At 36.8% G+C, this 13,487-nt stretch overlaps 1 protein-coding gene across 5 annotated transcripts in view; it reads left to right on the top strand.

Moving 5' to 3' along the window:
* The window catches only part of Fam204a (family with sequence similarity 204 member A), a 32,158-nt gene that overhangs the window by 17,062 nt on the left and 1,609 nt on the right, over positions 1-13,487 (top strand). The gene's annotated exons all lie outside the window — the stretch shown is intronic.

Genomic DNA, 13,487 nt, shown 5'->3' with positions numbered 1-13,487 from the left:
ATCTACATTCTTTTTGCAATTTTTAATAAGCTCAGTATTATCTGAAACTTATGCTGGAAATAATCCATAAATTGATATCCAAACCCTACATTTACTTACTTAGAGAGTTTTTCCCCAGGTATGATTAAAAGACTAGCTTTCTTTTTCCACTTGTGTCTTTAAGTTTAAACTCTTCCTGAGGGCATCCATACTTCTAAAGTTACACCCCTCAACCTTTTCTTAAACCTTGCTATAGCCTTTTTACTGCTTACTCTGCACAGCCCCCTCAGCCCTATAGAAATGTTTACCTTTTTCCCCTGTAGTGTATAGTATAAAAGAACAGGTACTTTGAATATTCTTTTTCCAACTACAGAAGGCAACAGGAAAATTCTGACTCCTACTCCCTGGGAATAAGGGGATTCCTCCCACTGAAAATTAACTTTATATATAGACTAAAGAGCTTATGTAGGCATGCATTTTGTTTGTTTGTTTTTTGTTTTTTTTCTTTCTAGAAAAGAAATCTCTACCCTAGTTTTTATTTTTAGTGCCTGGAACCTTACTTGTTCTTAGCCTAACTGCTCCTGTGCTTAGGCATTATTGGGCATTATTGGGCCATCTGTGTGAACTGCTGGCCAGGCTCAGATTCTAGCTCACTTGCAGGTAATATTTGTTGCTAAACTGAGACTCTAGGGATAAACTTACTATTTCGGTGTATTATTCTATGGAAATACTATTGTACTCTTCCATCATCAGATGACAAAAAAATCTGCCATTAATAGTCATTATGATTTTTGTGTTTTCTCCTCATAATTTTGGCTGAATCTTGTGAATTTTATATTTTCATGTAGGTAAAAAAGTTCAAAAGAGAGCCTTAGAGATTCCAAAAATATGTTTTTTCTTTAATCCCTTTAAACTTATTTGTTACATTAAATACTTCCATTGTATAGTTTGTGTGCACATATATATGTGTTAACGTCTAATATCATGGAAATTATAAAGCTGTGGACTTCATTTAGGGGCACTGACAAGACGTAGTATAAATCAATAGGTACGTGACTTGTCAAAAACTAAGCTGACATTTTTAAAAAGTATTTTTTATTGCAGCAAAACATACATAAATTTACCTTGGCATTAAATACATCTACTCTGTTGTGCAGCCCATCACCATTGTCCATCTCTAGAACTCTCTTCATCTTACAGAACTGAAACTCTGAACCCATTAAACAGTGGCTCCCCGTTCTCCCCTTCATGCAGCCCTGGACACCCCTCTCTCTGAATGGGACTCTCACTTATAGGTACCTCTTACAAGTGGAATCATGCTTGTCCTTGTGATGTAACATCTTCAGAATCTATCCATAGCCCAGTATTTGTCAGAATTTCCTTCCTTTTTCAAACTTATCAATACTCTGCAGGTATTTGTTAGATCCTGGGTGTTATGTTTTGTTTGTGCATTCAGCTGAATGATGTTGCTATGAACATGAGTGTACTAATATCTGTTTGAATCCTGTTTTTCTTCAGTATGGGTAAGATAGGGGACCTCGTCCCTACCTGGAAAACTGTGTGCCTAAGATATCCTTTTAAAAATTCCACTGGGCAAACATAGAATCTTTTATTTGTTAGCAAGTAACTATTTGGCACTTGGAACTTATATTTCCATAGAAGTGCTGTTAGAAACAGTGGCTTAGTTTCTTGGTCAGCTTGAGAGTGTAGATAACTCATGAGATAGCCAGGTTACACCAGTGATATATCTGATCTCCAAATTTTGTAGTGTTGACCATGAAATCATTAGGGAATGGTGGGGAGGGGCAATGCTTGTGTGGCTGGAAGAGACTCCAGTGGGTAGATATTGTTCGTGGCTCTGACAATGGGCAGTATAGTAAGGCATCCTGTTGGGATAGGGAGGAGTGGCTCAAGATCTGAGGGGGCTTTCAGGGACTGGAAAGCACAGGCAGAATAATCAGTCACTTAACTATTTCACAGTTAAGTAGGGATTTATGGAAGCTGGTGGCAGTGTCCTTTGAATCAGGAACAAAACCCATCAGAGAATCAGAGAACTGGTACTTAAATACATCACCGATGATGACATGTTTCATGTTGGGCTATATGTTGAGCAAGTTTCTCTTGAATCCCTTTAAAAATTCCAGAAATGTGTTATTGGTTGCTCTCTGATGATGGTTGGTTTTTGAGTCAGCTAGATAGTTCCAATAAAGCATAATACAGGCATGTGGAAAAAAACAAGCAGGGCTATAGAGTATGGCTGCTCTACTGCAACTGTAAGTATTGTGGGTTTCTGTCTCTTCTCTGGTCTGTTCAAGAGCATAGGACTCAGCCAACTGGTCTCCCATCCTCATTCTTTGTCCAGCCTTCCTTTTCTAAGACCCAAGAGTTGCATATTAGCTAATCTCTTGCAAATACCATGGCATCTGTGACAGCAGAGTGCCCAGGCCAGTCAGTGGCCTTAGATTTTGGCCTTGGTAAAGGAAGAAAGGAAAAGGATAAAGTCAAGCCTATGCTGCAGCATTATGTGACCCACTGATGGCTGTCCATTCCTTGTGGTCTCTTTCTGTTTAACAGTGGCACCCCCACTGTAGGTTGGGTTCTTTTTAGTAGAGTTAGTAATGCTAAAACTTTGAGTTGAACATGTTTTACTTAATTTTTTTTAAAGAGAGAGAGAGAAGAGAGAGAATTTTTTAATATTTATTTTTCAGTTTTCTGTGGACACAACATCTTTTTTTTTTTTTTTTTTAATGTGGTGCTGAGGATCGAACCCAGCACCCCACGCATGCCAGGCGAGTACGTTACCACTTGAGCCACATCCCTAGCCCTTACTTAATTTTTTAAAAAAATTTATTCAGACTTTGAGAAGGTTGGAAATTTGTAGTTTTTCTCTCTTTTCTGCATACTTTAAACTTACCAAGTGTCTTACTAATTTCCTTAATAACAAAATACAATTTTGGTTTCCTGCATTTTGTTGGATTTCCTTTGTCTTTAATCTGGAGCAGTTCCTCACTCTGTTTGTTTCTTAGGGCATTGGTAATTTCGAAGAACGGAGGCCACTTGTCCAATGGCATGCCCCTCAACTTTGGTCTGCCTGATGCTTCCTCAGGTTAATTTCAGGTTGTGTGTTTTGGGCAGAAAAATCAAGCAGTTGGCCATGTGTCCTTCTCAATGTGAGCTACTCAGAGGCACCTGCTATCTCTGTCCCATTTATTGATGGTGTTAATTTGATTATTTGATTGGGGTTGTGAATCTGTTTTGTAATGAGTGTCTGTGGAGAGACGGGAGGTAGTCTGAGACTGTAGCCATCTTTTTTCTCATACTTGTACCTTCTAGTTTTAACATCCATTGCTGATTCCTTTCTTGCTTGATGATGATTACCAAATGACTTTAGATCTTTTAGATTTGGTTTGCCTTTATTTGGCAAACCAAATCTAAAATTTGGCTGAAGTGAGATATTTAATTATAGAATCTTTTCTGTGTCCATGTTAAATCCTTAAATGTGGACAATTTCCTACATATGATGTTCTGGGTTGGGAAGCAGTTGCTCATTGACACTGTGTGCACCTGGATTGCATTACTGACCTCCCCTACCTGTAGTACTCATCCAGGTGAACTGGCCTTGCTGAGTACAGTGTAAAGCTGCCTGGAAAAATACCTGGAAGCAGTACTGAAGGCTTCAGGAAGGAATGTTTATTTGAGGATTTTTGGTATTTTGTTATCCTGTTTTAGAAATGGAACTTTAATAAATAATATCAACAAGATGTTTTTCATCTCAAGGGCTGTTACTTCCTGGTGCACTTTAATATAAATGAGTTTTTTTTTTTAAAAAAATACATATTTTCAGCACTTGTAAAGATGGGAAACATTATTCTTTTTACTTCCATACAAATGTAATGCTTTATTGTGTAAAATTAAAGTTATTTAGTGTAGTGTTAAATAATTCTGATTAAAAGAGAAAACAATAATTTGGGCCCTCTACTTTCTCTTGGATAAGTGGAAAGACATCAAGACATCTAAAAAATGGCATTCAGACCTAGATACTAGAAAAATACTGAGGGCACATTAATTAAGCACCCATGGAGAATAACTGATGAAGATGGAATTCCTGAATGAATAGTTTAGTTTGAGCTTTAAATTTTCTTATTCATCTTGGTGGTGCTATCACTGTGGATACGGGAGATAGGATTTTGAGAAGTAAGTGTAAGTTTAGGATAGAAACTCTTTATGAATCTAAGTGTCTGCATGCCTGGTAGGTGTCCTTTTGGAAATCAGGTATGTTGATTTTTAATCAGTACCATTTTCTTTTTTCAAGAAGCGGCGACTGGGACCTGCTGATAAAGCCTTTGCTCAGAGGCACAGATCCCAGAGTTCTTAAAGCCTTTTCCAGCCATAATAAGGGAGGCTAATTTTTGATGTTTAACATTTATAAGCCTGTGAAACCAATAGGGCAGCATTAGTTTTGAGAAAAATGAAGCCAAAAGTAGAGAATAGTCCTTGAAAACAGTTCTTAAAAACCAAATGAAACAAAGAAAAAAAAAAGTGTGTCAGAATAAGCCTGTCAATGTGCTATCATTGTGTCACAGCAAGCACATAATTTTCCAGAAACACATTCCCTTAAATTAATGATGACATTAAGGATGATACAGAGTCTGGTTTGGGGGAATGGCCTGAGTTCATGTGTTTGAAGCCTGGCTTGTCTGTCATCCTTGGTTTGTAGTGTCTTAATGGGCTGCTTTGAGACTGTCCCTCCTGTTGGTTGAATACTTTGTTGCTGTTAAGAGTCTTATAGGAAAAATGAAGTGGAGACATACACTTAATGTTGTGTCATACTGATAAAACTGTTCTAATTTGAATAAAATGTCTTGTTAAGTGTATGAACACAAGTATTGTATTTGTGGCTTGTTTAACCTTAGATTTGGAAGTACATTCTGTTTATTGATATAGTCCTTTGGTAATTTCTTTCTGATGTCTTCATCATACTATCTATACCAATTTTTAGAAACCAGTAGAAACTAGTATTCTGCAATTAAGTGCTAAAGCCTAAATTTAATTAAGTAGGTAGCAGTTAGGTTGAACGTCACCTTTTGTAAAGAAAACTTTTCTCTTAGATCTTCGTTTTGGCTGCTGGAGATAAACAATTGGTTTGGCAGAACAAGGTGTTCTTACCATCAAATTTGTCACACCTACATTAGCTATACTACCCAGGTGAGTGTCACTTTTACCTGTACAGTGTCAGGGAAGGAATGAGCAGGGGTTCCTATAAATTTTGTTTGAGCTTTGTATTGTATGTTCTTAAAGTAACTAAAATACAATGATCTTAGGCCATACCGAGTAAATTTACTCCTTGAAAACACCAGTACGTCATGTTGTAGCATTAAACTGTTTTTTGCAAACTGGAAAGAGTCAAGTTGTTTTTGATGATTTGCAACTTATTAATATTCACATCTGGGATACTTTGGTTATAATCCCCTGCCATCTTTGGCCAAGGCCAAAAGCCAAAACCTTTCATTTAGATAAATGATATGATAAAATATTTCATATTTTAAAGTTTATTTTCTTGAATTTAACAACTGAGGACCCAAAGCAATGACTTGCTGTTGAACACAATAGTCATTTAGAATCTAATTGAAGTACCACAGGTAGATATGATTTTTATCTATCTATCTGTCTATATATAATTTTAATATTATCTTTATGTATGTAAGTAAATATTACATGGCTAGGATGAGTTAAACCAGGAATTTAATTTTATTATCAATAGCAACTTAAATTTTTGGATTGCAGAGCAGTTAAAGTTAACAAAGTACTAATAGTTTGTTAATATTTAAATAAGATAAGAATGGCTTTTAAAAAAAACTAAAGTTTAAATTGATTGAGTTGTCTTCTTCCATAGATGAGTGAATCAAATGCTCTCTAAATTTGGGCAGAGTGTTAATTTGTAGCTTATATTTTATTTTTAGAGTAATTTCCTAGAAAATCTGAAAGCATTTTCATTAACCAGAGCTATGCATGTACATTAGAGAAGGTTCTGCGTTTTATGTTAACATCCAAAAAGTAGTCCTTTCTCAAGTGTTCTGTATACTGTAGCACTTGTTCTAGCATTAGGGGTTTTCCAAATCAGTTTGTTACTAGGCTTTGGCTTACCATGAGAGGGTTTGACTAATTATTCCTTTAATTTCAGTTGTTTGATATAGATGTAAGATTTATGGAATAGGAGCTTGAACCCAACCCTGCCCCCCCCCAATAATATGATTTTGAGAGAGAGACTATCAAACACCTGGATTGTTGTCACATCTAAAGTTTTAACGTGAAGCATTTGTGTAAATGTTTAAACTAGAAATACTATCAGACTGACTAGAAGTTTAAAGTTACTTCTGGTCATGGTGGTTATCGTTTGCACCAAAACAACAAAAACTTTAAAAAGCTGAATTAAAAGACATAGTGAAGCAAGTTTTAATTCTAAACCCTTCATTCTATAGGCCAGAGAGCAACATTGTTCCCATTTTTGTGAATACTTTCTTTGTATAGAAATAATCTTGACAAACCATGTTTCTGAAATAAAACAATTTGCTCAGATACAAAGCTGAACAGCATATTCCAATTAGCTGTTATAAAAATTTATCACTGGAACCTGTAACCTTTCTGAAGAAGGGCAGGTCCTTTCTGCTGTCTTAATTATTGTGATTTCTAGCCACTGAAGACTGGCTAAACACAGTAAAAATGTACTGAATATCAATTATTTGTATATATTAAGAATTTAAACAGCTCAACCTCAGTATTTTATTTTTATGGAATGGAGATTATTTTGCTGTGATTACTGGAGTGTATATGATGAATACAGTCCAACTATAGGTTTGCTTTAAAAGCACATGGTTGTTTTCTACTTAAATTACTTCATACGGATTCAACTAATGTCTGCAGATACTCTGGAAAAATATATTTTATGTCTCTTTCAAATTTTACTACTCTACCTTTGATTTCTTTTCTTTTGTTTATTTCTCTTTCCAAGTAGGCAGTAGAGGTCAGGACCATTTTGTTTTGGATAAATTTTCACTGATTTGCAATGGGAAAGAATATAGGACACTGGGGAGGAGAAGCCCTCCCACTGAATAGGTTGCTGCTGCTCCTCCTCCTCCTCCTCCTCCTCCTCCTCTTCCTCCTCCTCCTCCTCCTCCTCCTCCTCAGCTCCATCAGCCACCTATGGAGTGGGGGCTGTCGACTTCCGGAGGCGGGTGTGTCTGCTAGGGATCCTGAGAGCTGATTCCCTTTCATTAACTTTGGTCATCTCTCACTGCTTTTTAATTTCAGTGTTCCTCCATGTATCATTTTGTACTCAGGGTATATAGTCTGGGGCTTAAATGGTTATTTTAATTCTTTGAAGCCTTGTTCTCCTTATTTCTTGTAAGCAATTCATTCATTACCTAAAGGTGAACACTTAACAAAATATATAGAAAATACGCTGTGTCTATCCAGCATTGGAGGCCTGGTGCATTCCTTCACATCTACTCTGAAGATATGTTCATTCTCATAAAACATTGCCTTGAAGTTGGAGCATTTTAACATCAGAAAAGTAAGAGTGGTGCTCAGTGACAGGCCTTTTCTCTCAGGATTTTGGGTTTGCTTACTCAGATCTCATTGCACTGTGGATGTTTTCTTCTGACCTTTGGGGTCCGATTGGGTGATCACCTCGAATGGCATGCCTTATGCTCTCTTTTAATTATGTTTATCTGTGCTTTTAACTAACCTTAAAAAAAAAAGATTTCAGATGTTACAAGTCTAATTAAAGAGACAGACAAAGCACAGTTTATACTGTAGATTTTTTCTGCAGTTCAATTAATCAGCATGTTTTCTCTTTTAATTAAAACCATTTTAGTAAATTAAAGCCCACAGCAAAACACATATATAATTTGTTTGTAATTAGCTCTTAATTGGTGGTAGTTGAAGCTTAGCACCCTTGGTTTCTTTCTTCATGATTGCCATTTTATTAGCAGCCAGTCATTAATTAATCTTTTTTCTAATTAGCTTATAAAACTGTTGATGGCACATTATTGTAAATGTGATTTTAAGTTCAAAGCTTGTTAATAGGCTTTCTTACTTAGAAGAACAGAGATAAAGAAATTGCTGAAAACAGTACTACAGTTCTTTTAAAAAACTGTCTTTCTTATGGGGGCTGTGTAAAGCATCTAACAGCTTATGGTTAATTTTTTAATGCTTTTTTTCTCTTATGAATGGAATAAGTTGCTTGAATATAAATGTCTGTGTACAAGAGTAATTTCAACAGTATAGCATCTTTTCTCTGTCTTTTGGAATGCTGTAATCTACATATAACTTGAAGCCTTAATAGTCATCATTAAAACAGGTGTTATGTAAACTATTTCACTGTTAAATCAAAGTTGAATATGTGAATTATATCATGTATGGATGTGTATATATGCTTATACAATATATAAGATTTGGTTTGTGTTTATGTGTATATATTTGGTGTGTTTTAAAGTCAGGATTGTGCACAGTTGTACACACATGTAGATTCATGTTGTGCACAAACAGATGCAAACGTACGCCAGTCTCTGCTTTGCACCTTTTAAGATGACAGTGAAATTCAGTTATTTCCTCTGACAGAGAAAATGACTTGATTTAGAATCAGAGTTAAATGACTAGGGTGTGGCATAACTTATTTGCTGTCATCAGAGGTTTGGCATCTCAGGTGTGATCCTGGGAAGAAAGGTCCGAATTCAGATGTGGACATCTGAGTTTACTGGAGGACATCCCATGTTCAGTTGTGGAATGAGTGAAACCCATTAGTTAACGTTATATTCTTGAAGTATACTACCAATTTTATAAAACTCCTTAACTGCTTGGCATTCCCAGTGGCTGTTTTTTAAAAATCAATTATTACTGCAAAGGTTTTTTTTTTAAAGTTTTTTAAAAACATAGCATTCCCAGTTATTCGAAGTGCTTGTTCTTATTTGCTTCATGAACTTTTCATGTGATTTCAACTTTGACTATTTCTTTGCTTATTTTTTAGAAGGCATTTCACGATGCCATGCGAGAGACACTAGAAAGGGATAGCTGACAAGGAAAAAATTAAAAATTGGATAAAAAGTAAATGAATAATGTCATATTACTAAAAAGATGAGAGGCTAATTTGTGCCGACTTTTTGCTAATTTTGTTCAAGCCTCAAAATGAGGAGCTGTCACCCGTTCTGTGTAGCACTGATGACAGTGCCAATGATCCATGAAATAAGCTGCTGCTGGCTTTGTTCTGATAAGAATGAACAAATCTGCACAATGTTCGGCTCCCAGAATCTCATTTTCATACTTGCATGCAGGCTAAAAGAAATAAGCTGTTTGCAGGCTTGATTAATCAGACATTGGAGGGTTTTTTGTCTCTTTGATCTCTTTCGTCTCCTAGGTAACTTGCTTGACATTAATGTTGAGCTTGAGTAAAGACAATCAGGAATTGTCGACCAAACTGATATAAAAATTAAAGACCTTAACACTTTAAGTACTCCAGTAATGGTTCCGCTTTACTTCAGAAAACATCTGTTTTCATTTAATTAAAGAACAAAAGAGAATGGCATAAATATTTTTCATAGAGACCTATTATTCCATAAAAAGTTAAAGTATGATAATTGGTATTTTTAAATAAGTGCCTTGAAAGTGTTCAAAAGGGAGGAAAACTTCATAAATCTGTTACAAGCTAGTAATTTTGAGATGAGTAAAATATTTTATGAAATGGATAAGAAGTTTATAGTTGTGCTAGATTAAGCTGTTTGAATCAGATGCTTCAAATGATTATCAGCAAACTTTATAATGACAATATTTTCTTAACAAAACTAACTTTATTTTGAAGTTTGTCTTTAAAATATCTGTTCCATGCTATAAGGATGTGCCATTATATCTATTTTACAACCCAATATGATTTACACATGCTAAACCTGTAAAATTGAAAGGAATTAAAAAAATGTCGCCGTGCATTTGCTTGAGGTTATGCAGACGCTTTTACAAATCTTCCAAGTGGCTGTAAAGATGAATGCCTCAAGGGTCCAGCCAGGGCCCTGCTTTTCCAACCAGCTAAAGCCCTTATCTTAAATCCAAGCAAAGTACCATTAATCTTTTTGAAAGACCTTTTATGGCTTTTAATATATCCCAAATTAGAACATTTTACACCCTTGGTTCCTGAAATATGGTGATAAAAAGCCTTTAGAGCTTAATTTTCCTTACCGCATGCTCTGACCAATTTGCAGTTCTTTGTGATAATGTTTAGACACCTTAATTAAAATGCAGCAAAATATTGGATGTTCTATATGGAAAATGCTGATACTTTGGCTACACATACAAGAAACTCTGTATATTTTTTTATTCATTTAAAAAAATGTCTTTCCACATTGTGTTGCTGTAGTTATCTGATGACCTGAAACAGTTTTTTAATATAAAAACCATTGACCAAGCTTTTGTGATGTTTACATTGGGCAGGAAGATGCATTTTTCTTTTTATAGAAGCAAAAGGGGGATTCTTGTCGGCCTGTTTTATTTGTTTGTAATACTGAAACAGCGCAGTATTCCTTTATATTCTGGAACTCGAGGTAGTCATCTTGCTGGGAAAACTACGTTTTTCCCTCAACCGTCTTTTCCATTGAAGGCCTTATTGTCCTTTTACATTTCCAGATAGTTCTTGTTCTTTTTTCTTTCCTCACAGAAATAAGTGAAACACTAATTTTTAAGCACATGAGGGACTATGACTTTTCACCATCATCACAAGCTAAAACAGTTTTCTATTTAATGTTTATCAGTTGAAAAACATTCCATTTAACGTAACCCATAGTAATAAGGTACAGTTAGAAAGTATACTTTTTACAGGAACAAGTCGGTTTGTCTGAAAGTGTTTCTATGCACCTGATAACTGCTTGTATTTATTTAGTTCACAAAATGATGGACCCATCTCGTGTGAACGCTTTCTAATGCATTCTAATGAGTCATTTTTAACAAGTTTATACTGTGTGTTAAGATTGTATGCACTGAGCCTATACTGTGTTGGGTTTGGCTGTGGCCTTGCTGGGACATGGGGGGTTTCCATTCTCAGAGTGGGTGAGTGTGTTAAGGTGGAGAGCCCACAGGAGTCAAGTGGCTGCGTGTCCACACACTGAGATCCACCTTGGTTCGTCTTTTTGAATCCAGAAAACCCATACTGGGAAATTGCAATAAGTTTAAAATATAAAGCTTAATTTAAAACAGTTTTAGAAAATGATTTTCTTAAATGGCTAGTGGCATATAGCAGAGATGGTTTGAATTATTTTTATTTCTTACACAAAGTCTAGGTTTAATTTAAATATAAGATAAACAAGATAAACTAGCTGAGCCCCTTTGAGCAGATGGAAAAACTGTATTATATATATCACATTTGCATTTGATATATAAATACATACGAATGGAGTTAATGGAAAAATACAGATTATTTTCCCCCTCCATGCTGGGAATAGAGCTCAGGGCCTTCACATGGTAGGCCCATGCTCTACCACTGAACCACACTCCAGCCCCCAAAGTATAGATTTTTATGTTTTACCTTTGTAGGTTCTGTGTGAATGTGGGTAGCCTCTTGTGCATCATAAACTCAAGCTGAAAGCTGTATTTTCTGGCAGAAGATGGCTTTTTAGGTGGGCGGACTGCTCCCCTAGTGTCCTATTGTGCCTTTATATTTCTGTGTGAGCAGAAATGATGTGTGTCACTTTGGGATGAAAGTATTTAAGAGCCGGTATGAGACCCTCTACCTCTTCTTGTGCATGTTGACTGTAAAGGCCAGGTGTGGAGGGGCTGGCCACACAAGATGGAAAGGCCTGCCCGTCCACAAGGACTTAAAGCAAAACAAGTAAAAACTTGGCCAGTGAGATTGAGGATTTGTTTGGTACTGCAGTGGTGACCAGCCTAACCCAGTGGGTGCTAACTTGAGGTTTTACTGATGTCACAAGTAGAAGGTTTTTCAGTGGGTAGGAATTCCATCTTAATGAAAAATGACACACAGCATCCTTCCAAAGTTTCGACAATGATGCTTAGAACCTTTTGATTCTTAGCCTTCTTTTGGTTGACTTAGGTGAATTTTTCTATAATAAAGAGCTGGGAGTAAAAGAAGAACCAGCAGAACAAAGCCTTCATTGAGGCCGCTTGCTCTCCTCACCCGCAGCTTGAAAGCAAGCCTTGTTGGTTCAGTGCTGTGTCTTCAGCACCTAGAACATGCCTGGCAAAATTGTGCATTTGTGCTGTCATAAAGTGTGTTCTTGTAGAAAAGATGACAACAACAGTGTTCACATTGGTTTGAGTTCTGAGTGTATACTAAGTTTGGTCTGCTTTCTCAAGTGAGCTCTCAAGTCATTCCTTCTTCAGTGGCTGTTCTGTTGGTGTTGACTGGTTCAGCACCTTGGCTTGATTGTCAGCTTCCTTCCATTTGCATATGTTTTATATACATATTCTTAACTGAAACTCTTTTTCTCCCATTTATAAGTGCCAGCCAGGGCTTGATTACCACTTGTCTGTTTTGCCCTAAAGGAAACTGTTCTCCAAGATAAGCTGAAAGACATGTCAAGCATGCCAGACCTTGCTTTCCTAACTTGGCTTCTTTCCTTACACATGTGCTCTTAACCTCTTACAATGCCTTCCTGTTGGCAAGAAGATCCCTAAAGTTTTAGGCTTTGATGTGTTGTCTATTGGGTGGCTTCCGGGTCCTTTCTTCTCATCCACTAGTCTGCATGTCTACCAATAAGCATTAGATTGAGTGAAGGAATACAAAAAAACAATCACTGGAAAGGTTTAACCTTCATTGTTAATCTGGGCTCTCAACAGATCTGATTGAGCCCTCCGTGTATGCTGGTCATTTTAAAATCAGCATCCCTGACCTGGAGATACTTTGTGGGGAAAAGCTCTGAAACCAGAAAAGGGCTGGAGAAATGCAGAAGCAAGAACGGTGATAGAATGAATTAGAGAAGACTTTGGGGGGTGGGAGGTTAATTCTGAATGACTCTTGTGGGACTGGCAGTTGGACATTAGGGAGGTACGCAGAGGGCCCTGCCCAGGGAATACCTGGGTCCTGGGGTCCAGCCTTTTCACTTCCTAGTACCCCTTATATTCTTTTCTCTCTCAGATACTTAAAAGCTGTTGCCCATCATGCAGAGTGCATTTATGAAGTAGTAATTAGCTTTCCCATGTTTTATTAATCCCATCTGTGACTGCCAATCAACGCTTCTGATCAGCATGAGATAACTGGTGTGACCGTACTGAGTTGCTGTAATTCTAGCCCAGAGCAAAGAAAGTTGATGTCTCTGTCAGTCTGTGCAGCCTTATCAGGACAAATTCCTGTTCAGCTGACTAAAATGCTAGGGTAGCTTGAAGAGCCTCATTACAACCTTTGTGGACCCTCAAGGGGCCTCTGTTTGGGAAGGATTTCCATCCAGGAGACAGCGCAGCTAGGGTTGAGTGTTGGGAGGGAAGGGAGATATGGGCCATATCTATGTATTCAT

The sequence above is a fragment of the Callospermophilus lateralis genome, chromosome 15 (assembly GCF_048772815.1).
Source record: "Callospermophilus lateralis isolate mCalLat2 chromosome 15, mCalLat2.hap1, whole genome shotgun sequence".
NCBI lineage: Eukaryota > Metazoa > Chordata > Mammalia > Rodentia > Sciuridae > Callospermophilus > Callospermophilus lateralis.
The sequence above is the reverse complement of the archived record's forward strand: the minus strand, read 5'-3'. Positions and strand labels throughout refer to the sequence as shown.